Here is a 25,814-nt window from a genome sequence, read left to right as displayed (position 1 = left end):
CTGGCTGATTTCTGCTCCCTTTTTTTTTGTTCTTTTGTTCACCCTCTGGACAGCAGTTACATGGGATTTGTTTATCAGATTCACAGTAGGAGTCTGCGTTCATCTTTTATTTTTTAATTCAATCCGCAAACTAAAAGTTATACTCCTAAATCATATGAGTCATGAAATGGGACATTTTTGTGACAAAAGAAAACCATTAGTTATTTTAAATTACATTGGAATTTAAAACCTCTTGAATATATGTACAAATTTGAATTGCTTTGACTGTAATAAACAACATTGCTCAAGCTTTTCTCTCTTCTCTCCCTCAGCCTTCTAAATTCAAGGGAATACAACTTTAGTTTCTAAATCTCTTCTCGTAGTTGAACCCTAGCTTCTGAACTGATCACGGACTAGATGTGGTCTGAGAAGGGCTTTGTTCTAAATTATGGCTTTTAATCCCTTGTATTCTGTCCTCGATGTATAAAGGCCAGCAATCCATTCAATGAACAGCTGAGACCCCAAAATGAATCCTTGTGGGGACACCATTAGTCGTATTGTGCCAATACCCATTCTCCCTCGATCCTGTCTCCTCACCAGGTCAGCAGTTTGCCTGCTATTCAATGAACTTCAACCTTGGCCTTCAATCTTGCCTTCTTACATAGAAACATATATCAAAAATCAAAGTAGGAGGAGACCATTCGGCCCTTCGAGCCTGCCAAGCCATTCATTATGATCATGGCTGATCATCCGGTTTCACTGATCACTACCCCCCCCCCCCCCAAATGTGGGTGGTCATGGTAGCAAGTGGTCAGCACTGTTGTTTCACAGCACCAGGGTCCCGCATTCGATTCCTGCAGTCCTGCTTGGGTCACTGTCTGTGTGGAAACTGCACGTTCTGACCGTGGCTGCGTGGGGTTCCTCTGGGTGATCTGGTTTCCTCCCACTAATCTCGAAAGGTGTGCTTGTTAGGTGAATTGAACATTCTGAATTCTCCCTCAGTGTACCCGAACAGGCGCCGGAGTGTGGCAACTAGGGGATTTTCACAGTAACCTCATTGCAGTGTTTATGTAAGCCTACTTGTGACAATAACAAAGATTATTACTATTGTTTTGCTGGCATTAATTTTGGTGATTTCATAGAATCCCTACAGTGCAGAAGAAGGCCATTTGGCCCATCAAGTCAGCACAAACCCTCTAAAAGAGCAACAACTGAGGCCCAGTCCCCCGCCCTATCTCCCCCCCCCCCCCCCCCCCCCCCCGCCCCCTCCTCCAAAGTACAGGACCAGGCCACTTAGCCCTCTCGGTTGTTTCGCTATTCGTGGCTGGTCTGTGACCAAGCTGCATATATCCAAGCTGGCTCCAAATCTCATAATACCTTCTGGCTACAATAATCTATCCATCTCCGATTTGGCTTCCATTGCTATTGGGTGGAAGGGCGTTCCAAACTTCCACCACCCCTTGCATGTTTCCTAATTTGCCCTCTGATATGCTTGGCTCTAATTTTTAGACTTGTACAACTGAGACCAGGAGTTCCCAAACAGCAGAAACAGTTTCTTTATCTACCCTATCTGTCCTCTTGAGATCACCCTCAGCCTTCTAAATTCAAGGGAATACAACTTTAGTTTCTAAATCTCTTCTCGTAGTTGAACCCTAGCTTCTGAACTGATCACGGACTAGATGTGGTCTGAGAAGGGCTTTGTTCTAAATTATGGCTTTTAATCCCTTGTATTCTGTCCTCGATGTATAAAGGCCAGCAATCCATTCAATGAACAGCTGAGACCCCAAAATGAATCCTTGTGGGGACACCATTAGTCGTATTGTGCCAATACCCATTCTCCCTCGATCCTGTCTCCTCACCAGGTCAGCAGTTTGCCTGCTATTCAATGAACTTCAACCTTGGCCTTCAATCTTGCCTTCTTACATAGAAACATATATCAAAAATCAAAGTAGGAGGAGACCATTCAGCCCTTCGAGCCTGCCAAGCCATTCATTATGATCATGGCTGATCATCCGGTTTCACTGATCACTACCCCCCCCCCCCCCAAATGTGGGTGGTCATGGTAGCAAGTGGTCAGCACTGTTGTTTCACAGCACCAGGGTCCCGCATTCGATTCCTGCAGTCCTGCTTGGGTCACTGTCTGTGTGGAAACTGCACGTTCTGACCGTGGCTGCGTGGGGTTCCTCTGGGTGATCTGGTTTCCTCCCACTAATCTCGAAAGGTGTGCTTGTTAGGTGAATTGAACATTCTGAATTCTCCCTCAGTGTACCCGAACAGGCGCCGGAGTGTGGCAACTAGGGGATTTTCACAGTAACCTCATTGCAGTGTTTATGTAAGCCTACTTGTGACAATAACAAAGATTATTACTATTGTTTTGCTGGCATTAATTTTGGTGATTTCATAGAATCCCTACAGTGCAGAAGAAGGCCATTTGGCCCATCAAGTCAGCACAAACCCTCTAAAAGAGCAACAACTGAGGCCCAGTCCCCCGCCCTATCTCTAACCCTGTAACCCCACCCAACTTTTAGAAACTAAGGGGCAATTTATCATGGCCAATCCGCCTAACTGTTGGACTGTGGGAGGAAGCCGGAGCACCCAGAGGAAACCCACGCAGACACTGGGAGAATGTGCAAACTCCACACAGTTACCTAAGACCGGAAGTGAACCCAGGTCCCCAGTGCTGTGAGGCAGAAGTGCTAACCACTGTGCCTCCGGGTCCCCCAAATTTCAATGTTGGTTTGCCTGACATGCTGCCCTCTTCCTCAAATATAAATGCTGATGCAAAGTAATTATTCAACATGTCTGGACCATTTTGTTTTGTGCCACTGAAGTTGTCCTTGCCTCCAACTAGCATCCTAGTAGCTGTTTCATGTTTCTCCCTTTCAAACACATTGAATTTCATCATATTATGATCACTGCAGGATAGATATTCACGCTCAGTTGGGTTGTTTAAGTAAATGTGACTGGTTACTAAATCTAATATTGTAATTCCTTGCTGAACTTCATGGGTGAATTTGTGAAGCGTGAAACTTTTAAATGAAACAATTTTGAGCGAATTGGATTCTCCCATTACAGCTAATGTAAAAGCCTCTGTAGGACCTTTTCATGTAAGAAAGCGACATTATGCGAGCCTCTGCCGAGCATTCGTTGTGAGTGAGCAAGTGGCGAGCCAGGGAGAAAAAGGAGCTGCGAGCAGGAGGGAAGTGGTGAGTGGGGACAGTTGATGAGTGGGAGAGGCCATTCCGAAATGACACTATGGGATGCAACAATCAACCCCAGCATGCAACTATGCTGAATAGGAAACCCTGACGCCAAGTGTTCATAGCAGTCCTGTTATATCTGGCACTAACGTGGAATGTTGCTAAAAATGGGAACTTACTGTATAGCGTGCCACCCTTTCAGTTATAGGACACATTTGATGCAGAAAACCATCTCGGACATACTCAAGAAATTCGTTACTTTCTGATGTGCTGGTATGTTTATCACAATCTCTGAGAAGTTAATATTCGCCTATTAAAATCTGCTTTTGCTACATACTTGTCCAATTTATACCATCTGCTACACAGTTGCTACAAGCTGTCGGCCATGATCGAGTTGAATTAGGCATGTGGAGCTGAATAGCCTACTCTTCCTATTATAGAACATAGAACAATACAGCGCAGTACAGGCCCTTCGGCCCACGATGTTGCACCGAAACAAAAGCCATCTAACCTACACTATGCCATTATCATCCATATGTTTATCCAATAAACTTTTAAATGCCCTCAATGTTGGCGAGTTCACTACTGTAGCAGGTAGGGCATTCCACGGCCTCACTACTCTTTGCGTAAAGAACCTACCTCTGACCTCTGTCCTATATCTATTACCCCTCAGTTTAAAGTTATGTCCCCTCGTGCCAGCCATTTCCATCCACGGGAGAAGGCTCTCACTGTCCAACCTATCCAACCCCCTAATTATTTTGTATGCCTCTATTAAGTCTCCTCTTAACCTTCTTCTCTCCAACGAAAACAACCTCAAGTCCATCAGCCTTTCCTCATAAGATTTTCCCTCCATACCAGGCAACATCCTGGTAAATCTCCTCTGCACCCGCTCCAAAGCCTCCACATCCTTCCTGTAATGCGGTGACCAGAACTGTACGCAATACTCCAAATGCGGCCGTACCAGAGTTCTGTACAGCTGCAACATGACCTCCCGACTCCGGAACTCAATCCCTCTACCAATAAAGGCCAACACTCCATAGGCCTTCTTCACAACCCTATCAACCTGGGTGGCAACTTTCAGGGATCTATGTACATGGACACCTAAATCCCTCTGCTCATCCACACTTTCAAGAACTTTACCATTAGCCAAATATTCCGCATTCCTGTTATTCCTTCCAAAGTGAATCACCTCACACTTCTCTACATTAAACTCCATTTGCCACCTCTCAGCCCAGCTCTGCAGCTTATCTATATCCCTCTGTAACCTGCTACATCCTTCCACACTATCGACAACACCACCGACTTTAGTATCGTCTGCATATTTACTCACCCACCCTTCTGCGCCTTCCTCTAGGTCATTGATAAAAATGACAAACAGCAACGGCCCCAGAACAGATCCTTGTGGTACTCCACTTGTGACTGTACTCCATTCTGAACATTTCCCATCAACCACCACCCTCTGTAGATTATGTCCCTATTCTACCTGGTAGTTTGCAGTGGAGCAGCAGTCTTCTCTGCTGACCCACAGCTTTTCTTTCTGAGACCACTCAGTTTTTGGACAGAAAGAGTGAGAGTGGGTTTTGCCTGGGCTACTTGGCCCCTGACCTTATTGCAGCCTTCGTCCAAACAGGGGTAGAAGAGTAAGGTGAGTGACTTCCCTTGAAGTCGGGAAGCTAGGCACAGCGGAAGTCAGACCTGGAACAAGGGTCATGGTTGTTGAAGGTTAATCATCTCAGTCCCAGGACATTGCTGCAAGAGCTCCTCTGGGTAGTGTCCTCGGCCAAACCACCTTCAGCTGTTTCTTCAATGACCTTCCCTTCATCACAAGGTCAGAACTGGGGGCGGCACGGTGGCACAGTGGTTAGTACTGCTGCCTCTCAGCTCCAGGAACCCGGGTTAAATTCTGGCCTTGGGTGATTGCCTGTGTGGATTTGCACTTTCTCCCTGTGTCTGCGTGGTTTCCTCCAGATGCTCTGGTTTCCTCCCACAGTGCAGATGTGCAGGTAAGGTGGATTCACCATGCTAAATTGCCCCTTGGTGTCCAAAGATGTGCAGGTTAGGTGGGGCTGTGAGGATAGGGGAGTGGGCCTAGGTAGGATGCTCTTTCAGAGGATCGGTGTAGACTTGATGGGCCGAATGGCACTGCAGTAATTCTATGCTTCATGGATGATTGCACAATGTTCACCATTTGCAACGACTCTGATACTGAAGCAGTCGGTGTCCATATGCAGCAAGACCTGGACAATATTCAGAGTTGAGCTAATTAATGGCGCGTAATGTTCATGCCACACAAGTGCCAGGGGATGACCATTGCTGAATCCTTCACTATCAACATCCAATTGACCAGAAACTGATCAGGATCAGCCATGTAAATGTTGTCGCTGTAAGGACAGGTCATCGACTGGGAATTCTGGAGAGAACAACTTGGCATCTGTTTCCACAAAGTCTGTCTGTCATCTACAAGGCACAAGTCAGGAATGTGATGGAATACTCTCTACCTGTCTGGATGAGTGCAGCTCCAACAACATTCAAGAAAGCTTAATGTCATCCAAGGTAAAGCAGCCTGCTTGATTGGCACCCATCCACCATTTTAAACATTCACTCCTGCCACTAATGCACAGTAGCTGCAGTGTGTACCATCTACAAGATGCACTGCAGCAACTCATAAAGGCTCTTTCGATAGCACCGACCAAAACCTGTGACCTCAAGGGACTAGGGCAGCAGACCTGGGAACAAACCGCCCCCCCCCAACACCACCACCACCAAGTCACGTAGCATCCTGACTTGGAACTATATCACCATTCCTCCACTTGCTGAGTCAAAATGGTTATATTCCCTCCCTAACAGCACTGTCTATGTTCCTACAACACATGGACTGCAATAGTCCAAGAAGACAGCCCACCACCACCCCCAGGTCAGTTAGGGATGGGCAATGACTGCTGGCCAAAGCGATGTCTAACTTCTGTGGACGAATAAATCTGTCCACAGATGACCTCCCCCGCGGCCCCCCCCCCCCCCCCCCACCAAGTTTCCATGTAACCAAATCACAGGCATGTTGTTGGGCAGAGCCTGTGTCCGATCCTTTGTACCTTAAACATTTCAAATTGTAACCCTCTTATAAAACCTTGCGTTTGTAACAATCCCTACACCAATTTGCATGTGGTTCAGGTGACAATCCTGAGGTTGGTGGTGGTGTGTTGCAATTCACTCTGAGTTTGAGTTGCTATGATATCCGACCCTGTAGTGTTGCAGCCTGTGGCTATCCGAGTGATGGTAGAGTTTCCAATGTTGATCATGCCACTCTTGGCGCCCACCATTGACACGTGTTGGAAGCTTTTATTTGCATGTTGATTCTCAACCTGCTTGGCTACATTATGAAGTCAACTCCCTTGGCTGTCCAGTTCTGTACTGAGACTTGAACCTGGAGCTTCTACACATTGCGCCAAAAGACCTCGAGCCAGAAGTTATAACCTTATGCTTCAAACTCTTATCTCTTGCCTACTCTTCCCATTGTTGCTGATTCCAACATGGATTAATTGCACTGACTCTGACTGGGTCCCCTGTTGCTCTCTTTTAGTGGCTATAAATATGGCAGTTAATAAGGTCGCCTTTCTTAATCTTAATTATGAATATGCTTTCAGAGTCGCCAGGTATCTCTTGATACCGCCACAAGGTTCAACCGAATACCGATCAAAGAGCCAATACACCAGTTAGTTAGTTCAAAGTCAATGGTACTTTACTTACACACAGTATTATTTACTCTTGCACAATAACACTACAGCCTAAACTATGTCTATCAAACACCTATACTTAGCTTCGGGTGCCCACTTAGGTCAGAGGAACAGTGGCCGTTGTTCGGACCTGAGGCTATTGGGTTCGAAGAGGTAGCAGGAGTACAGCTAAGGTCGTCCGTCTGGTAGCAAGTGTTGAACTTGAACTTACTTGCTTCTGGTGGTGCAGGTGGAAGGGTCTCTCCAGTTGAGAGCCGATTCCAAGAGGCTGAACATATGGCGGGGGTTCCTTCTTATAGTCCGGGGGGGGGCTTCACGTGCTTTTAGGTGGGCCTTAAACTTGGTCCCTATTAATTTGGCAGCTTCTCGATCACTGCCATCGATCTGAGCCAATAAAGGGGCGGGTGCCTTGATGGCTGGGCGTGTCCTAAGTGGCCGCTTGCTTTGTTTGTGTCTTCTTGCTGGGGTAGTGGCGCCGGAATGTCTGGGACGATATTGCCTACCTGAGCACGAGTTCTTTGTTTCCTGGAGATGGGCCATCAATGTGCAAATCGGCCAAGAGTTTTGGTTCCGTCTGCAGTCTGTCTTTCCTAATACACATTCAGGCTCTGTGCCTGCTTGTTGCTTTGTATTGTCCATTTTTCCCTATATGCTCCGCGAGTGTCCATTTTATATGCTGAAAGTGGCCATCCCAGATGGCTACACCCCAACACACCTACCTTCAATATCTTTTTCCACTCCGTTTTGAGATATCCCTCGCCCTGGGACTAGATAGGCAGTAAACATCTTGGACTTTCCATCCTACCTACAAAGAATATCTGTCCTCCTAATTATTGAATCCTCTGTAACTACCACATTATGCTTCCCTTCCTCCTCCTCTCTTTGGACATCTTAATGCTCCAAGGTGCCATGCCATGATTGGCATTCTCACTCTTTCAACAGACACCATTGTATTCCTCACATTTAGCCAGTATGCTGTGCTTGTTTGATATGATCAGTTTCTGCAGATCCGTGGTCTCCATCTCATCTGGGTCCCAACAATTCTGCATAATATCGATCGCACCTATTCCTGTGTAAAACCTGCACATACAAGGTGTGACTGAAGCCTGGCGCAAACTGTCCAGATACTGTTCCCCCTGCTTTAATGTTGAGTTTCTCTAACTTTAATTCCAGTTCATTGAGGCACAACACCATCTGCAGATGTGTTTTCTCGGGGACAATCTTGTCCTCTGGAAACTTCCATAACAAAGGATGTATGCACATGGTTGATTCAAGCTTGCCGGGAAGATTCCAAAAAGTTGGGTGGATGATGCTGCAGTACAGTACCACTTCTCTTGAAGCCACATCATCTGTTTTATTGGGGGAACCTGGCGGTCAGGGAAGTAGGACAGCGCGAAGGTGCAATTGGAGCAGTTGTGGTTGAGCTGTGTCTCGCCCCACCATTTCAAAAAGAAAGAGTCAAACCTCTGGGGCAGTGACTTAGCCATCATCGGTTTCTTATGTTGCAATCCACGATTGACTCATTTTTCTCTGCATTCTCAATGTAATCAAGTTAAGTTGGCAGATGTTGAAACAACCTATGGCTAATATGGAATTGTTCTTGTTGCTATGGTGATCTTGCCTAAGCTATGTGCTCTTTTACAATGGATCTGATTTTGTAGTTGGCGGTTTTGCTTTTGCCTCAAAACATCTATGGGCAGAGCCAAAAGGAGTGATTAAGGAACACAGCATGAACCAGGAAGTGCCAGTCAGGATATTGATATTGGTGTCAAATCATGTGCAGTAAATGAAATAAAGGAAAATAAATTATTCAATTGAAAGATGCAACAACAAAGTTAAAAATCAACACCAACAATAATAGCTGACAGAATGGGGCTCCACATTTATAAAAGTTAATTTTCAGTGCCAACGATTCAGAGATGTACTTGAGCTAGAATGTGCTAGCGCAACCTTTATATGGCATGTTTCGTTTGAATCTGAGATAATTATTTTAGTGGTGTGATAATGTAATCTCCCAACTTCTGGCAGATCAGCTCAACTTGAAATGAAAATGAAATGAAAATCGCTTATTGTCACAAGTAGGCTTCAAATGAAGTTACTGTGGAAAGCCCCTAGTCGCCACATTTCCGGCACCTGTTCGGGGAGGCCGTTACGGGAATTAAACCATGCTGCTGGCCTGCCTTGGTCTGCTTTCAAAGCCAGAGATTTAGCTGTGTGCTAAACAGCCCCTAGAAAACTTCCTGACTTTCTTGATTTCTGTGTTTAAATGCACATGTGGCCACTGGAAGTTACTATCCAATTTTCATTTAAATGGCAGAGATTAATGTTCGCCTAATTGTAAATTGGGAGAGGGCAGTGTGCAGCGGGACCTGGGCATCCTTGTGCACCAGTTACTGAGGGTAAGCATGCAGGCGGTAAAGAAGGCTAATGGTACGTTGGCCTTCATTGCGAGAGGTTTCGATAACGGGAGCAGGGATGTGTTGCAATTATACAGGGCCTTGGGTGAGGCCACACCTAGAATATTGTGTGCAGTTTTGGTCTCCTTCTCTGAGGAAGGATGTCCTTGCTCTCAAGGGAATGCAACAAAGGTTTACCAGACTGATTCCAAGGATGACGGAACTGTCATATGAGGAGAGATTGACTAGGTTAGGACTGTTCTCGCTAGAGTTCGAAAGAATTAGTGTGGGGGGGGGGGGGGGGAAGAGAGGGGATCTCATTGAGACATATAAAATTCTAACAGGATGAGACAAGGTAGATGCAGGGAAGATGTTCCCAATGGTGGGTGTGTCCAGAACCAGGGGTCACACTCTGAAGATTCAGGGTAAACCATTTTGGACAGAGATGAGACATTTCTTTCCCCAAAAAGTGGTGAGCCTGTGAAAGTCATTGCCACAGGAAGTAGTTGATGTTAAAAGCCTGAATATATTCAAGAGACGGCTAGATATAGCACTTGGGTAGAAAGCAGGATTAGGCTGTTGAGCCGTGATCGTGATAAATGGCGGAGCTAGCTTGAAGGGCCAAAAGGCCTCCACCTGCTCCTATCTTCTATGTATCTATATGCCTAGCCCTATTTCTACTTTAAAATCTAGCAATCCTATTTAATAGTCATCACCCCTTGTTAATAGCTCTTTTGCTGCAGACATGCTGAAGCTAAGTATTAGGCTCTTATTTGCCAGATTAATTTTTACTACAATAATTCTAGTTCGTAGGATTTGGATTTGATTTATTGTCACATGAACCGAGGTATAGTGAAAAGTATGGTTCTGCATTCAGTCCGGACAGATCGTTCCATGCATGAAAAAACATAGGACATACGATACATGCACAATACATAGACACAGGCATTGGTTGAAGCATCGGAGTGTAGTGTGGAGAGATCAGTTCAGTCCATACGAGGCTCATTCAAGAGTCTAGTAGCAGTGGGGAAGAAGCTGTTTTTGAATCTGTTGTGCGTGTTCTCAGACGTTTCCCAATGGAAGAGAGAATAACATGATGGGAGGGGTCTTTAATGCTACCCCGCCTTCCCAAGGCATCAGAAGGTGTAGATGGAGTCTTTGGATGGGAGACGGTTGCACGTGATGGACTGTGCTATGTTCATGTCCCTCCGTCATTTCTTATAGTCTTGGGCTGAGCAGTTCCCATAGCAGGCTGTGATGCAGCCAGATAGGATGCTTTGTATGGTGCATCTGTAAAAATTGGTAAGAGTCCATGTGGAAATGCCGAATGTCCTCAGTTTCCTGAGGAAGTATAGGCGCTGTTGTGTTTTCTTGGTCGTAGCGTAGGTGAATGGATGAGCTTGTTATATCATTGTGCAATTGACTTCCCTTAAATTTCTTACTTCAATGCCCCTAGCCAGTGGCTTCCTTTAGATGTGGAAAGTCCTTAACTTGGTGCATATCTATTCATTCTTTATATTTCACACATCATCCGACGATCTTGCCTTATCTTGAGACGTGATGCATCTGTTCCTTCCAACAAACTGCTTACTGGGAGGCAGTAGTGTAGTGGTATTGTCACTGGACTACTAATCCAGAGATCCAGGGTAATGCCATGGGGACCCGAGTTTGAATCCCATCAGAGCAGCTGATTGAATTTGAATTCAATAAGTCTAATGATGACCATGAAACCATTGTCGATTGTTGTAATAAAAAAAAAAAAAAAAAAAAAAAATCTGGTTCACTAATGTCCTTTCGGGAAGGAAATCCTTTGGTCTGGCCTACATGTGACTCCAGACCCACATCAATCCCTCGAGGATGGGCAATAAATGCTGGCCCAGCCAGTGATGCCCACATTCCATGAACACAATTTTTAAAAAAATACTTCCTAAAATAACGCTTCTCTGGAGAATTTGTTTAATGTGTTTTACAAGACGAAATGTTTATTGAGGCCATTAGATCTTATACAAATTTTCTGTCTGTCCTATCTTGTGTATCTCCAAATTTTTTCTAGCTCCTGCCTATCTCTGAAGTCAAACAAATGAACTTGTAACTCCACAGTTGAGCAAATGGGTCCCCCACCATTCTAGGGAAATAGTGTTAGAGAATGGGGCTCCAAGTACAGCTTCCATTTCTATTAGCATCTTTGGACGAATGTGAGCGTGACCAGCAGTCTGATCTATATTTGGGCTCTTTCTTTTCAGCCTCTTATTAACATGACGATTTGCCCACTTAATTATTGACAATAAGGATTGTGCATCTAAACTAATAACGCAAGGAGTTTGGATAGTGTGGTAAAGAAGTGAATGACATGCACAGGATTTCTAAAACATTACTCGTGGGGGATATGTGTGTGTGTGACAACAGAGGTGATTTGATAGTTTCCCTGTCGGCCCTTGAGCACCGCACTGCTGCAAGTTACTGATTAATTTTATGCACAGAATTTGTATCTATCCGCCCTTCGCTCTTGTCAATTTTGCCGGTGAAAGATCAGAAGTTGGTGCAGTTTCAGCCATGAGTTGTGTGCGCACTATAGTTTGTATAGACTTTGTAGGCTGCTTTTTATGTGGCCGCTTAAACAGGCTCATGTGCCAAGTGAATGGAATTTGCTATAAAATGCATAGTTGAGAGTCCAGCTTGCGGATCATCGGCTGACCTATTGGCTGTGCTCATTGGCAGACAGTGTCAATGGATCTTTTTTCCCCTCCTATCCCCCTCCTCCAAACACTTCATTGTTTTTGTTTCCTCTTTGGGCGAGGTGGTTAAGGCTTGGCTGGGGGAAAGGGTGGGGTTGGTTGCTGAAGACCCAATTTTTTGGGTGTTAGTTGAAAGTTGGATTGTTTGGAGCTCCTACTGCATGTGCGCATTTTGAGGAAATGTCTGTTTGTTTTGCATTTTGTTCAAAAATTGGCACTATTTGTGGGAGGAAATGATAGTAAACCATCTCGTGGTGTGACAGGGAGCTGTGAGAGGTGGCTCATAAAAATTCATATTAACCCCATCTATAGAGAAAAAAGAACAAGGTAAAATGTACCGGTTGAAGTTGTGTATTTGTTACTTGCTAGAGTTGGGTAGAAGTGAGGAAGGGGCAGATTACAAACCTGGGTTGCGATCCTCCGTTTTGTTAACACTGAAGGCTGGTCCTGTGTTATGATCTCAGCTGAAAGGACAAGTCGTGTCCCAAAATGGAAACCTGGCTCAATAGACCATAACTTTTATTTTGTTCAGAGACATGGATGAGCAGAGTCACAGGACTGCCGATTAACATGTAACGAAAGAATAAAACATTTATTAAACATTGAAAGGATTGACTATAATACAATACTCCTTCACCCTGCAATATCCTCAAATATCAGAGATTTTTGACGATAACACAAGTTACAAACTATATCTTGTACTATAATGTTCTCGGCAAGTAAGCCTATGTAAACAAACAGGCCAACTGTGGTCAGACTCTGAAGCCAAGTGGCAGATACCACCCAATACAACTTGAGTAGATTTTCCATCAAGTCCCCCAGATGCTTATCACATTCTGAGCCAGCTGGTCTCACTGGAACTCTGACTTCCACACCAATGTTTCCAAACTCCACTCTCGAAAAAACATCCTCAGAATCTTCCAAAAACGTTTTATCCCTGATGCTTTCACCAAGAGTTCATTTCCAGGATTTCCAGCTTTCCTTTCAGTATTCATCTGCCTTCGGTTGCCATGTGCATTCAAGCCTCCTGTCAGGTGCCCAGTCATGCCAACCAAGCACTACTGCTTCATAGGCTGTCTTAAGATGTCGCCAAACTTTTGATTTACCTCAGATGGCTGGCTTCTCTGGTTTTTCAGCTGTCTCTTTGACTCGGAGCACTTTCCCTGCTTTACACTCACCCGTGTTCAAATTCTTGTTCTTTCCTTTTTCAATTTAAGTGTCTTCTTGACACCTGGTACAGTAGAATGCAAGTCAAAAGAGTTTGGCCGCTGTAGCACAGTGGGCATTTAATCATGCCAGTGGACCCTGGTAAGCTGATTTCTGAGGAATCTGAATCATTGCTGTGCAAAAAAAGGTTTCTCGCAGATGGCTACGAAATGGCTAAAAAGAGTGGCAACATGGGTATCATAAAACTGTCTCCCTTATCAGCCAGGAAGTTAAATGATGGCCATTTCCTTTTGTGAAACAGTCAGGCTACTTCAGACATGGTTCATTAAGGTAGCTTGAGAACTGCTTTTATGGCCCTTGCCTATGGTTTTAAATGCCATGCATTTCAAATAAATGTAAACAAAGGCAGGAAGTTGTGTACAAATTGACCATCCGTAATTTCAACAGACACGTCGAAGATTTGCACGTTTAGATCGACCTGGTTGCTGATGCTTTTTAAGAGGATATTGACATGGAATCCTGCAATGGATTTAAAGATAAAATCAAAGGCATAAAAAGATAAATAAATTCCTCAACCTTAAAAAAACAGAAAATGCTGGGGAAAGAAAACTTCAGGTTGGGCAGCAACCATGCAGAGAGAGGTTGGAGAAAATGGTTAACGTTTTGGGGGTTTGTGACATTTTATCTGATGTGGGAAAAGTTAGAGCAAGGAGTTGGCAGGGCCAGGTCAAAAAAGGAAGGTCTGTCTATGAAAAGGTGCATGACAAAAAAAGAGATTGAATGGCAGAAAAGTTAATCCTCCAAGGGGGCAAAGGGACTGGAAATGGAAGCAAGCAAAGAAACAAAAACTGTGGCCAGACCAGGTGTGCTGCTGTCTGCAAGAAAAAAAGAGAAACCAGTGAAGAAAATAAAATAAAGTGAGGACCGTGTTTAGGGCCTGAAACTGTTGAACTTGATATGTCCAGAATGCCGAACTGAAAGATGCGATGCTGTTCTTTTTTATCTGATGGACTGACCCCATGCCGAGGCTGAATGCCAACACTCAGTCACTTCCTCCTTGCCACCATGTGGGCCATGACCCCCCATCGAGTCATTGTTTCGAGAACAGTCACTGATCTCCTCGCTCCTCTGGTGGTCTTTCTCCACAGCTTTCCACCCCCTAATTCCCCGTACAGCTTGCTTTTGCCTCCTTCCCAAGACCCATAAACAGGACTGCTCTAAGCAGGTAGGCCCATCGTTGCAACCTGTTCCTACCCCGCTTTTCTCCCGACCTCGATTCTAATTTTTTTCCCCCTTGTCCAGTCTTTCCTTCCTGCTTCTGTGACTCTTCTATTTCCTGGCCCGAGCCACCTTCTCTTTTTAACTGCGGATGTCTCCTTGCACCTACATTTCCCCCATCAGGATGATCTGAGCTCTCTCTGCTTCTCCTGAAAGAGGAGCCCAAACTGTCCCCATCCACCAACACCCTCGTCTTTCACCAGGCTGAGCTTGTTCTCACTCTGAACAACCTCTCCTTTGACTTGACTTGCTTCCTTTGCCAAGGATACCTGTTTGGATCCTAGATAAGAATTCCTGCCATTTTGGTTATGTCGAACATTTCTTGTTCCAGTCCTACTTGGGGGACCCCTTCCCTCAATTAGTTTTACCAGACATTTGATGTATTGATGACTATATGGGTGCAGTGTCCTGCATATGCCCTGAATTTAAAAGCTTCATCCGCTTTGCTTAGAGTTTCCACCTTTGTTTCATTTCACGTTGTCCATCTTCAACTCCTTTTCTTCTTTGACATCTCTATCTCTATTTCTGTTAATGGATTGTGGTGTGTTCCCCCAAACCTTTCGTTTGTAAAGTCAATTTTAAAGTATCACGCAGCAAACTCCCTTTATGGTTAAAACATAATTATAACCTTTATTCATACATTGAGATCTGGGAGATCGGTCGTCGCAACTGCATACATGTACACAAGAAAGAAACAGGAAAGAGGTTTACAGTAGGGGTAACTTAAATTGCCTCTTCGTGTCCAAAAGGTTGGGTGATTTACTGGGTTATGGGGATAGGGCGGAGGTATGCTCTTTCCAAGGCATCTGGTGCAGATTCGATGGGCCGAATGATCTATGAAACAAATATCAGATATTAACTCGCGTGAATATCAAGAGTCCAATGACGGAGAAGGTAAAGTTAAGTCAGGTTCAGCCAGCTGAAAGCAGGATTTACTGCGTTACGGGGATAGGGTGGGGTGTAGGGTGCCCTTTCCCAGGGCTGGTGCAGACGCGATGGGCCTCCTTCTGCACTGTAAATTCTATTTTACAAAACACCTGTATTCTTTCTGCAAATATGACCCTGAGCTCACGGTGGCCTGTCATTTTAATTCTTCACCGTACCCTAAGCTTCAGGAACGGCACCCGACCTTTCAGCACTTTACAGCCTTCTGGACTTGACATTGACTTCAACAACTTAAATACAGGCATAAATATCCTGGCCGCGAGGATTGCTAGTGTCACGCGGGAAGGTTTAAACTAGTATGGCAGTGGGGCTGGGTACCGGAGCAATCGGTCAGAAGGTGAAAAAATTGAGGGAGAACTAGGGAATAGGGCACCTATGGCTCTGAGGCAGAGCAGACAGGGGGATGTTGCTGAAAACAGTGGGACTGGTGGCCTGAAGTGCATATGTTTTAATGCAAGAAGTATAACAGGTAAGGCAGATGAATTTCGAGCTTGGATTAGTACTTGGAACTATGATGTTGTTGCCATTACAGAGACCTGGTTGAGGGAGGGACAGGATTGGCAGCTAAACATTCCAGGATTTGGATGTTTCAGGCGGGATAGAGGGGGATGTAAAAGGGGTGGAGGAGTTGCGCTAATGGTTAGGGAGAATATTACAGCTGTACTGTGGGAGGACACCTCAGAGGGCAGCGAGGCTATATGGGTAGAGATCAGGAATAAGAAGTGTCCAGTCATAATGTTGGGGGTTTACTACAGGCCTCCCACCAGGCAGCGGGAGATAGAGGAGCAGATAGGTAGACAGATTTTGGAAAGGAGTAAAAGCAACAGGGTTGTTGTGATGTTCCCCAATATTGACTTGGACTCATTTAGTGCTAGGGGCTTGGACGGGCAGTTTGTAAGGAGCATCCAAGGAGGGCTTCTCAAAACAATATGTAGATAGTCCAACTAGGGAACCTGGTATTGGGGAATGAGCCCGGCCAGGTGGTAGAAGTTTCAGTAAGGGGAACATTTCGGGAACAGTGACCACAATTCAGTAAGTTTTAAAGTGCTGGTGGACAAGGATAAGAGGTTGGTCCTAGGGTGAATGTGCTAAATTGCGGGAAGGCTAATATACCAATATTAGGCGGGAACTGAAGAACGGGGGCGGATGTTTGAGGGTAAATCAACATCTGACATCTGGGAGGCTTTCAAATGTCAGTTGAAAGGAATTCCGAACCGGCATGTTCCTGTGAGGAAGAAGGATAAATATGGCAAATTTTAGGATCCTTGGATAATGAGAGATATTGTAGGCATCGTCAAAAAGAAAAAGGAGGCGTTTGTCAGGGCTAGAAGGATGGGAACAGACTAAGCCTGTGTGGAATGTAAGGAAAGTAGAAAGGAACTTAAGCAAGGAGTCAGGAGGGCTAGAAGGGGTCATGAAAAGTCATTGGCAAAATAGGGTTAAGGAAAATCCCAAGGCTTTTTACACGTACATAAAAAGCTAGAGGGTAGCTAGGGAAAGGCTTGGCCCACTGAAGGACAGGGGACGGAATCTATGTGTGGAGCCAGAGGAAATGGACGAGGTACTAAATAAATACTTTGCATCAGTCTTCACCAAAGAATTGGTGGATGTTGAGTCTGAAGAAGGGTGTGTAGATAGCCTGGGTCACATTGAGATCCAAAAAGACGAGGTGTTGGGCGTCTTGAACAATATTAAGGTGGATAAGTTCCTAGGGCCTGATGGGATCTACCCCAGAATACTGAAGGAGGCTAGAGAGTAAATTGCTGAGGCCTTGACAGAAATCTTTGGATCCTCACTGTCTTCAGGTGATGTCCCAGAGGACTGGAGAATAGCCAATGTTGTTCCTTTGTTTAAGAAGGGTAGCAAGGATAATCCAGGGAACTACAGGCCGGTGAGCCTTACATTAGTGGTAGGGAAATTACTGGAGAGAATTCTTCGAGACAGGATCTACTCCCATTTGGAAGCAAGTGGTCGTATTAGCGAGAGGCAGCATGGTTTTGTGAAGGGGAGGTTGTGTCTCACTAACTTGATAGAGTTTTTCGAGGAGGTCACAAAGTTGATTGATGCAGGTAGGGCAGTGGATGTTATCTATATGGACTTCAGTAAGGCCTTTGACAAGGTCCCTCATGGCAGACTGGTACAAAAGGTGAAGTCACACGGGATCAGGGGTGAGCTGGCAAGATGGATACAGAACTGGCTAGGTCACAGAATGGAAGGGTGCTTTTCTGATTGGAGGGCTGTGACGAGTGGTGTTCTGCAGGGATCAGTGCTGGGGCTGTTGCTGTTCGTAGTATATATAAATGATTTGGAGGAAAATGTAGCTGGTCTGATTAGTAAGTTTGCGGATGACACAAAGGTTGGTGGAATTGCGGATAGTGATGAGGACTGTCGGAGGATACAGCAGAATTTAGATCATTCGGAAACTTGGGCGGAGAGATGGCATATGGAGTTTAATCCGGATAAATGTGAGGTAATGTATTTTGGAAGGTCCAATACAGTTGTGGAATATACAGTGAATGGTAGAACCCTCAAGAGTATTGACAGTCAGGGAGATCTTGGTGTACAGGTCCACAAGTCACTGAAAGTGGCAACGCAGGTGGAGAAGGTAGTCGAGAAGCCATACGGCATGCTTGCCTTCATTGGCTGGGGCATTGAGTTTAAAAATTGCCAAGTCATGTTGCAGCTGTAAAGAACCTTAGTTAGGCCACACTTGGAGTATAGTGTTCAATTCTGGTCGCCACACTACCAGAAGGATGTGAAGGCTTTAGAGAGGGTCCAGAAGAGATTTACCAGGATGTTGCCTGGTATGGAGGGCATTAGCTATGAGGAGAGGTTGAATAAACTTGGTTTGTTCTCACAGGAAAGACGGAGGTTGAGGGGCGACCTGATGGAGCTCTACAAAGTTACGAGGGGCATAGACAGAGTGGATAGTCAGAGACTTTTTCCCCAGGGTAGAGGGGTCAATTACTAGGGGACATAGGTTTAAGGTGCGAGGGGAAGGGTTAGAGGAGATGTACGAGGCAAGTTTTTTTACACAGAGGGTAGTGGGTGCCTGTAACTCGCTGCCGGAGGAGGTGGTGGAAGCAGGGATGATAGTGACGTTTAAGGGGCAAATACATGAACAGGATGGAAATAGAGGGATGCGGACCATGGAAGTGTAGAAGATTTTAGTTAGACAGACAGCATGGTCGGTGCAGGCTTGGAGGGCCGAAGAGCCTGTTCCTGTTCTTTGTTCTCACTTCAGCCTGTGAACACTGTCCTTGTTTTTTTTTCTCCTTTCACTTGACAGCACACCTGTTCTAGGTGTGTTTCTGTTCCTTTATTTCTTTTCCTCCCCCAACCCTTTGGCCCTGGAAGACTTTGCTCCTTTCTTTCACCCTATCAGAGGGCTTCCTTTTCGTCCGTGTTCCACCCACCTCTTGCTCCAAACCTATTACATTTCTACCTTTCCCCAGAACTTTTCTCTCAGAAATGTGAACTTGTGGAATTCTCTACCACAGAAAGCTGCTGTGGCCAATTTGTTCGATATATTCAAGAGGGAGCCTTGATGTCAAGGAATCAAGGGGAAGAGAAAGCGGGAGTGGGATACTGAATTTGCATGATCAGCCATGATCATAGTGAATGGTGATACAGACTCGAAGGGCTGAGTGGCCGACTCCACCTATTTTCTATGTTTCTAATTGGTGAAACATTATGCATCTGAAATGCCAGCTGTTCCCCTCGCCCCAGTCTCTGCCTAACTTATGAGTTCTTTTCCCCAGCATTTTGTTTTTATTTCCGATTTCCAGCATCCGCAATATTTTGCTTTTCACAAAATCTGAATCGCAGCTCTCCAATCACACATTATGGCTTAGTGTTAGCTATTCTCTTGCCTTTTTGCCATACCCATGTGCATTGTATTGCTGTGTTAAAATAATCATCTAATACCCTCATTGGTGCGAAACCGGAGACCAATCTCTTCATATCATAGTGGGCCCAAGCCCACAGCACGACCCAGCTCATCAGCCATCATCATCTGGCCCTCATCTACTGGTCCTCCTCTATCTATGCAGCAAGTAACATGCTCGGTGTCAAACATCTCCCTTCCATAAATCCACATTGCCCCTGCCCAATCTTATCATTTTTATCCCAAATATCCAGTTATCACTTCTGAATCAATGCCAAATAAGAGGCCTGTAGCTGTCTGTTTTTTCTCTCCCTCTTTCCCTTCTCAAACAACGTGGTTAGGTTTGTTACCTTCCAGTCTGCAGGAGCCGTTCTGCAATGTATATAATTATAAACGATAATCAGCAAACATCCATCTCTTTCAACGCTCTGTGATGTAGCTCATATGGACCAGGGAATTTATCAATTTTTATTTATCAATTTTCAAGTTGATCAATTTTATTTTTAAAAAATATATATTTATTAAAGTTTTTTTAAAACATTTTTCACCCTTACAAACAATAACCCCTCCGCCTCGTAACAAAATAGAAAGAAAACGCACATAGCAAGATATATACATGGTAAAACAATATGTTACAGAGCTTTGTACACTGGCTCCCTCCCGTACATGCCAGTTTCCCAAATCTTTCATGTGTTCTCTTGCTCAAACACCCCCTAGGCAACCCCCCCCCTCCTCTTCCCCCCCCCCCAGTTGCTGCTGCTGCTGACCGACCTTCCTCTAACGCTCTGCGAGATAGTCTAGGAACGGTTGCCACCGCCTGTAGAACCCCTGCACAGACCCTCTCAAGGCAAACATTATCCTCTCCAGCTTAATGAACCCAGCCATGTCATTTGTCCAGGCCTCCACGCTGGGGGGCTTCGCCTCCTTCCATATTAGCAAGATCCTTCGCCGGGATACTAGGGACGCAAAGGCCAGAATGCCGGCCTCTTTCGCCTCCTGCACTCCCGGCTCGTCCACTACTCCAAATATTGCTAGCCCCCAGCTTGGCTTGACCCGGGCTTTCACCACCTTAGATATTGTTCCCGCCACTCCCCTCCAGAACCCCTCCAGTGCCGGACATGACCAAAACATATGGACATGGTTCGTCGGACTTCCTGAGCACCTTCCACATCTGTCCTCTACCCCAAAAAACCTACTCAACCTTGCCCCTGCCAAGTGCGCTCTGTGAACCACCTTAAATTGTATCAGGCTGAGCCTGGCACACGAGGAGGAAGAATTAACCCTACCTAGTGCATCAGCCCATAACCCCTCCTCTATCTCCTCCCCCAGCTCCTCCTCCCATTTACCCTTCAGCTCCTCTACCAACGCTTCCCCCTCTTTCATCTCCTGGTATATTGCCGACACCTTGCCCTCCCCGACCCATACACCCGAGATCACCCTGTCTTGAATTTCCTGTGTCGGGAGCAACGGGAATTCCCTCACCTGCCGCCTCACAAACGCCCTCACCTGCATGTATCTAAAAGCATTTCCCGGGGTTATCTCAAACTTCTCCTCTAATGCCCCTAGGCTCGCAAACATCCCATCAATGAACAGGTCCCCCATTCTTCTAATCCCCGCCCGATGCCAGCTCTGAAACCCCCCGTCCATCCTCCCCGGGACAAACCGGTGGTAACCCCTGATCGGGGACCACACCGAGGCTCCCACTGCACCCCTGTGTCGTCTCCACTGGCCCCAGATCTTTAGCGTTGCCGTTGGCGAGAGCGGCAGCGGTGCCATTACCAGCGCCCCCAGGCTCGTTCCTTTGCAGGACGCCATCTCCAACCTCTTCCATGCTGCCCCCTCTCCCTCCATCACCCACTTGCGAATCATCGCCACATTTGCTGCCCAGTAGTAGCCACCCAGATTCGGCAACGCCAACCCTCCTCTGTCCCTACTGCGTTCCAGAAACCCCCTCATTACCCTCGGGGTCCTATTCGCCCACACAAACCCCATAATACTCCTGCCTACTCTCTTTTTAAAAAAAAAAAGGCCTTGGTGATCACGATGGGAAGGCACTGAAACACAAAGAGAAACCTCTGAAGGACCACAAGTTGATCAATTTTCAAGTTGAGTGCTGCTATTTCATTAATTTTTTTCAGTTCCCCATCTTTAACAGTCACTTGGTCCCCTTTGTTCTTCTGGGATATTTTCTGTATCTTCCTGTTGTGAATGCAGACGCAAAGTAATTGTTTAGTTTCCCTGCCATTTTCTTATTCTCCAGTATAAATTCTCCCGTTGCTGCCTGTAACAAACCCACATTTGCCTTTGCTAATTGTTTCCTTTCCACGCACCTGAAGCCTTTACAGTCCGCCAGTATTTGGCGGTAACTTGTATTCCTATTCTCTTTTCACTTCCTTTCACAGTTTTTTGGTAGGGGTTCTAAATTGCTCCCAATCCTTGAGGTTACCACTTTTTTTTTTTCAGGCAAACTTAAAAACCACTCCCTTTGATCTGAAGTCATCTTTTAAATTTTCAGCTAACCATCTTTTCCTGTTGGGCTTTTTGTACCTCAGAGGAAATATGTTTGCTGCAGACCATGTAATGCTGCTTTCAATACTAGTCATTGCCTGTCTTCTGCCAAATTTTTTCCTGACCTACCTTAGCCAACACCCCTCATAACTTCATAGTTTCTGTTGTTCAGATTTAAGACCCAAGTTTCAGAATGTAGTGTAAAATTCTACCCTATCGCTGTCACTACTTCCTAAAGGATCATTTACAACATGGCCATTAATTAGCCCCTTCTCATCATATAACACTAAAACTAAAGTAGCCTGCCTGATCCCTAGATGTTTCATCAGTGCTCGAGGCACCCACCTTCTAGCACACTCTGGGAGTTCATCCTCTGCAGCATTAGTGCTAATGAGGTTGACCTAATCTGCATGCAAATTTATTACATATTTCCCAGGTCACGCAGCTCTTATTTCCTGATTCATACCATGCCCCCCATTGCCACTACTGTTTAGTGGCCTATAAACAACTCTCATCAATGTTTGCTGTTTCTTGGATCCACCCAAATTGATTGTACATTTGATCGTTCGATCCAAGATCCTCCCTCACTAATGTACTGATCTCATGCTTTATTATCATTGCTATCCCACTGCCGTTTCCTTTTTGCCTACCTGTCCTTTTTTTTTAGAGAAAGTACCCAATTCTTTTTATTTCCAATTAAGGGGCAATTTAGTGTGGCCAATTCACCTACCCTGCACATATTTTGGGGGATGTTGGATGAGACCCATGCAGGTACAGGGAGAATGTGCAAACCCCAGATGGACAGTGACCCAGGGCCAGGGCTCAAACCTGGGTCCTTGGCAGCGTGAGGCAGCAGTGCTAACCAATGCACCACTGTGCCGCCCTTGCCTATCCTTTCTAAATGACAAAATCTTTGAATGTTCACTTTCCAAAGGTCAGCTTGTAACCACGTTTATGTACTGACAATTAAATCATATACCCATTTATGTCTTTTTGTGCCTTCAGAATATATACCTTGTTACGATTGCTGTGTGCATTCAGATAGTGTCATTAACTTTGTCATTTTGACATTATTCTGCATTTTGTTCCGAGTTGGTGCTCCCCTTCGCTTTGTCTACCCTTTCCCTCCCACAGTCCAGAGATGTGCAGGTTAGGTGGAGTGGCCAAGCTAAATTGTCCAAAAAAGGTTAGGTGGGGTTACTGGGTTACAGGGATAGGTTGGAGGTGTGGGCTTAAGTAAGGGCCGGTGCAGACTTGATGGGCCGAATGGCTTCCTGCTGCACTGTAAATTCTATGATCTAATGAGGAGAGATTGAGTCGGTTGGTATTAGAAGAATGGGGGCGTGGGGGAAATCTCATAGAGACCTATAAGGTAGATGCAGGAAGGATGCTCCTGATGGTGGGTGTGTCCAGTAGCAGGCATCACAGTCTGAGGATACTGGATAGACCATTTCGGACTGAGATGAGGAGAAATTTCTTCATCCAGAGAGTGATGAGCCTGTGGAATTCACTACCACAGAAAGTAGTTGGGGCCAAAATGTTGCATGTTTTAAAGGAGTTTGACATAGCTCTTCAGGATAAATGGATCAAGGGGTATGGGTGGAAAGCTGGAACAGGTTACTGAGCTGGATGATCAACCATGATCTTAATGAATGGCGGAGCAGGCTTGAAGGGCCGAATGGCCTTCCTCTTCTCCTTTCCTATTTTCCACGTTTCCAGGTTAGATATAACAGTGCATTATTCTTGGCCAGTCATCAAAATCTGATCTTTTTATCCTTTTTAACGCCACCCTTCAGACAGCATTTTGTCTTGGGCTACCTTGTCAGTCTCTAGCTAATGTTTTAAATTTGAGTTTACACCACCACAATAATGCTTGGTAATTCTGGGCTAGGAAATACCATTTAACTGCAGGCCCTACTTGTAGCTACATTGGTGTGAACACAATCATCTTGCTGCATGCAATGGCTGGTGCAACAAATGATTTTTAACAAGTACAGAGGAAACCTTCATTCTTTGCTTCCCCACTTTACTCCTACTGCCAGTTAGAGTTTGTTGTTGATGATCACAAGAGGCTATTCTGTTTGTTACTGTTTCTTTATGGAACATTGACTAATCTACTGTAGTTACTTTAAGTTGGCCACTACATGCTGTGAAGTATGACTTTGAGCATTTTCTCCTGAGTAGAGGGATGTTCTTGGGGGTTAATTGTTAGCTGCTTAATTGTGCATCAGCATTTGAAACGGTACATGGCAGGACTACAAGATTTTGACCGGATCTGTTAGTTGTGAAATCATTGAACCAGGATGGCCTCGGAGCTCTTTGCTTCTTCCACAGAGGCCCAACCAGTCTCTATCCTCCAACACACTCCCCTGCCTGTTCCCATTCTGAACCACTCCTCCTCCAACTCTGCTTCATTCAAATAAAAAGGTGTGGCTATGGGTATCCATTTCGGTCCCAGTTATACATGCCTTTTTGTGGGTGATGTGTCACATTGATTATTCCAGTCCTACTCGGGTCCCTCCTTCATTTCTCTGGTGCAATGAAGACTGTTTCATTGTCGCCTCCCGCTCTTGGCATGAATGGTAAAACTTCATTGATTTTATTTCCAATTTCTACCTTTCCTTCACCTTCAACCAAGTCCATTACTGGTTCCCATGCTCAACCTCTGTCTCCATTTATGGAGGTAAGTAATCAACGACTGTTCACTACAAACCCAGACTCCCACTTGGTACCCTTGTTCACGCCGTAAGCACTTCCCATAAGGACTCCATTCTGTTCTCGAGTTTCTTAGTCTTGGTTACGTCTGTTCTAATGATGCACTTTTCCACATCAACTCTTCCCGCCTTGCCTAAGATGGGTGTTTGAATTTATTTATTTATTGGTTTTTATCTGTGTATTTCTCTCTCTCAAACAAATCCGCTTGGGAGGCTGTGAGAAGGCAGTTGGGTATCTGCAAGCATCCAGGACAATAAAGGATCTCAAGTCCATTACAAGCACAAGATCTCTCTGCTTGGAATGGAAAATCCAAGTACATGAAGTAAAATTGTCTGATCTGAATAGTAAAACCAGTGGAAAAGATGGACAGCGGAATCCTTATAGGACGAGTGAGCTCTGGATGTCTCTGAAGTATCAGACTAGGAAACTGAGGGGAATTCAACTGAATTTCCTTTTTTAAAATAAATTTAGTGCCCAATTATTTTTCTTTTCCAATTAAAGGGTAATTTAGCGTGGCCAATCTACCTAACCAGCACATCTTTGGGTTGTGGGGGTGAAACCCACGCAGACACTGGGAGAATGTGCAAACACCACACGGACAGTGACCCAAGACCGGGTTTCGAACCCAGGTCCTCGGTGCCATAGGCAGCAATGCTAACCACTGTGCCACGTGCTGCCTCTCCAAGTGATTTTCTAAGGGCTGTGGTTCACCTTAGTTTCATTTCAATCATTTTCATTTATTGCTTATTGTCACAAGTAGGCTTCAATGAAGTTACTGTGAAAAGCCCCTTGGACTCTTTAAGGAATCACTGGAGGTAGGAAGGGTCCCAGAGGACTGACAAATGTAACACCCCTGTTTAAGAAGAGAGGGGGCAGAAGGCCAATTAGCTTGACTTCGGTCAATGGTAAGATTTTAGAGTCCATTATTAAAGATGAGATTGCAGAGTACTTGGAAGTGTATGATAAAATAGGACTGAGTCAGCACGGCTTTCTCAAGGGGAGATCATGTCTGACAAATCTGTTAGAATTCTTTGAAGAAGTGACCAAGACGTTTTTGAAGTGATAACAAGGAAGTTAGATGAAGGAGAACTAGTAGACGTGATCTATTTAGATTGTCAGAAGGCCTTTGACAAGGTGTCATATGGGAGGCTGTTAAGGGTAAGTTACTGGCATGGATAGAGGATTGGCTGACTGGCACTGGAATGGATAGAGGATTGGCTGACTGGCAGAAGACAGAGTGGGGGTAAAGAGGTCTTTTTTTTTTCATTTAAGAG

At 45.2% G+C, this 25,814-nt stretch overlaps 1 protein-coding gene across 6 annotated transcripts in view; it reads left to right on the top strand.

Annotated features, from left to right (window-relative positions):
- Positions 1 to 25,814, top strand: part of LOC140396202 (uncharacterized) — a 97,381-nt gene that overhangs the window by 40,109 nt on the left and 31,458 nt on the right. The window contains exon 1 of one of the 6 annotated variants that reach the window (XM_072484499.1): positions 24,490 to 24,508. The exons of the other annotated variants lie outside the window; for them this stretch is intronic. The gene's annotated coding sequence lies outside the window, so the exon portion shown is untranslated. Of the gene's footprint in view, positions 1 to 24,489; positions 24,509 to 25,814 lie in introns of those variants that run through there. 6 annotated transcript variants of the gene reach the window in all.

This window comes from Scyliorhinus torazame, chromosome 19 (assembly GCF_047496885.1).
Source record: "Scyliorhinus torazame isolate Kashiwa2021f chromosome 19, sScyTor2.1, whole genome shotgun sequence".
NCBI lineage: Eukaryota > Metazoa > Chordata > Chondrichthyes > Carcharhiniformes > Scyliorhinidae > Scyliorhinus > Scyliorhinus torazame.
Note: the sequence above shows the minus strand (reverse complement) of the source record. Positions and strands in the feature narration are given on the sequence as shown.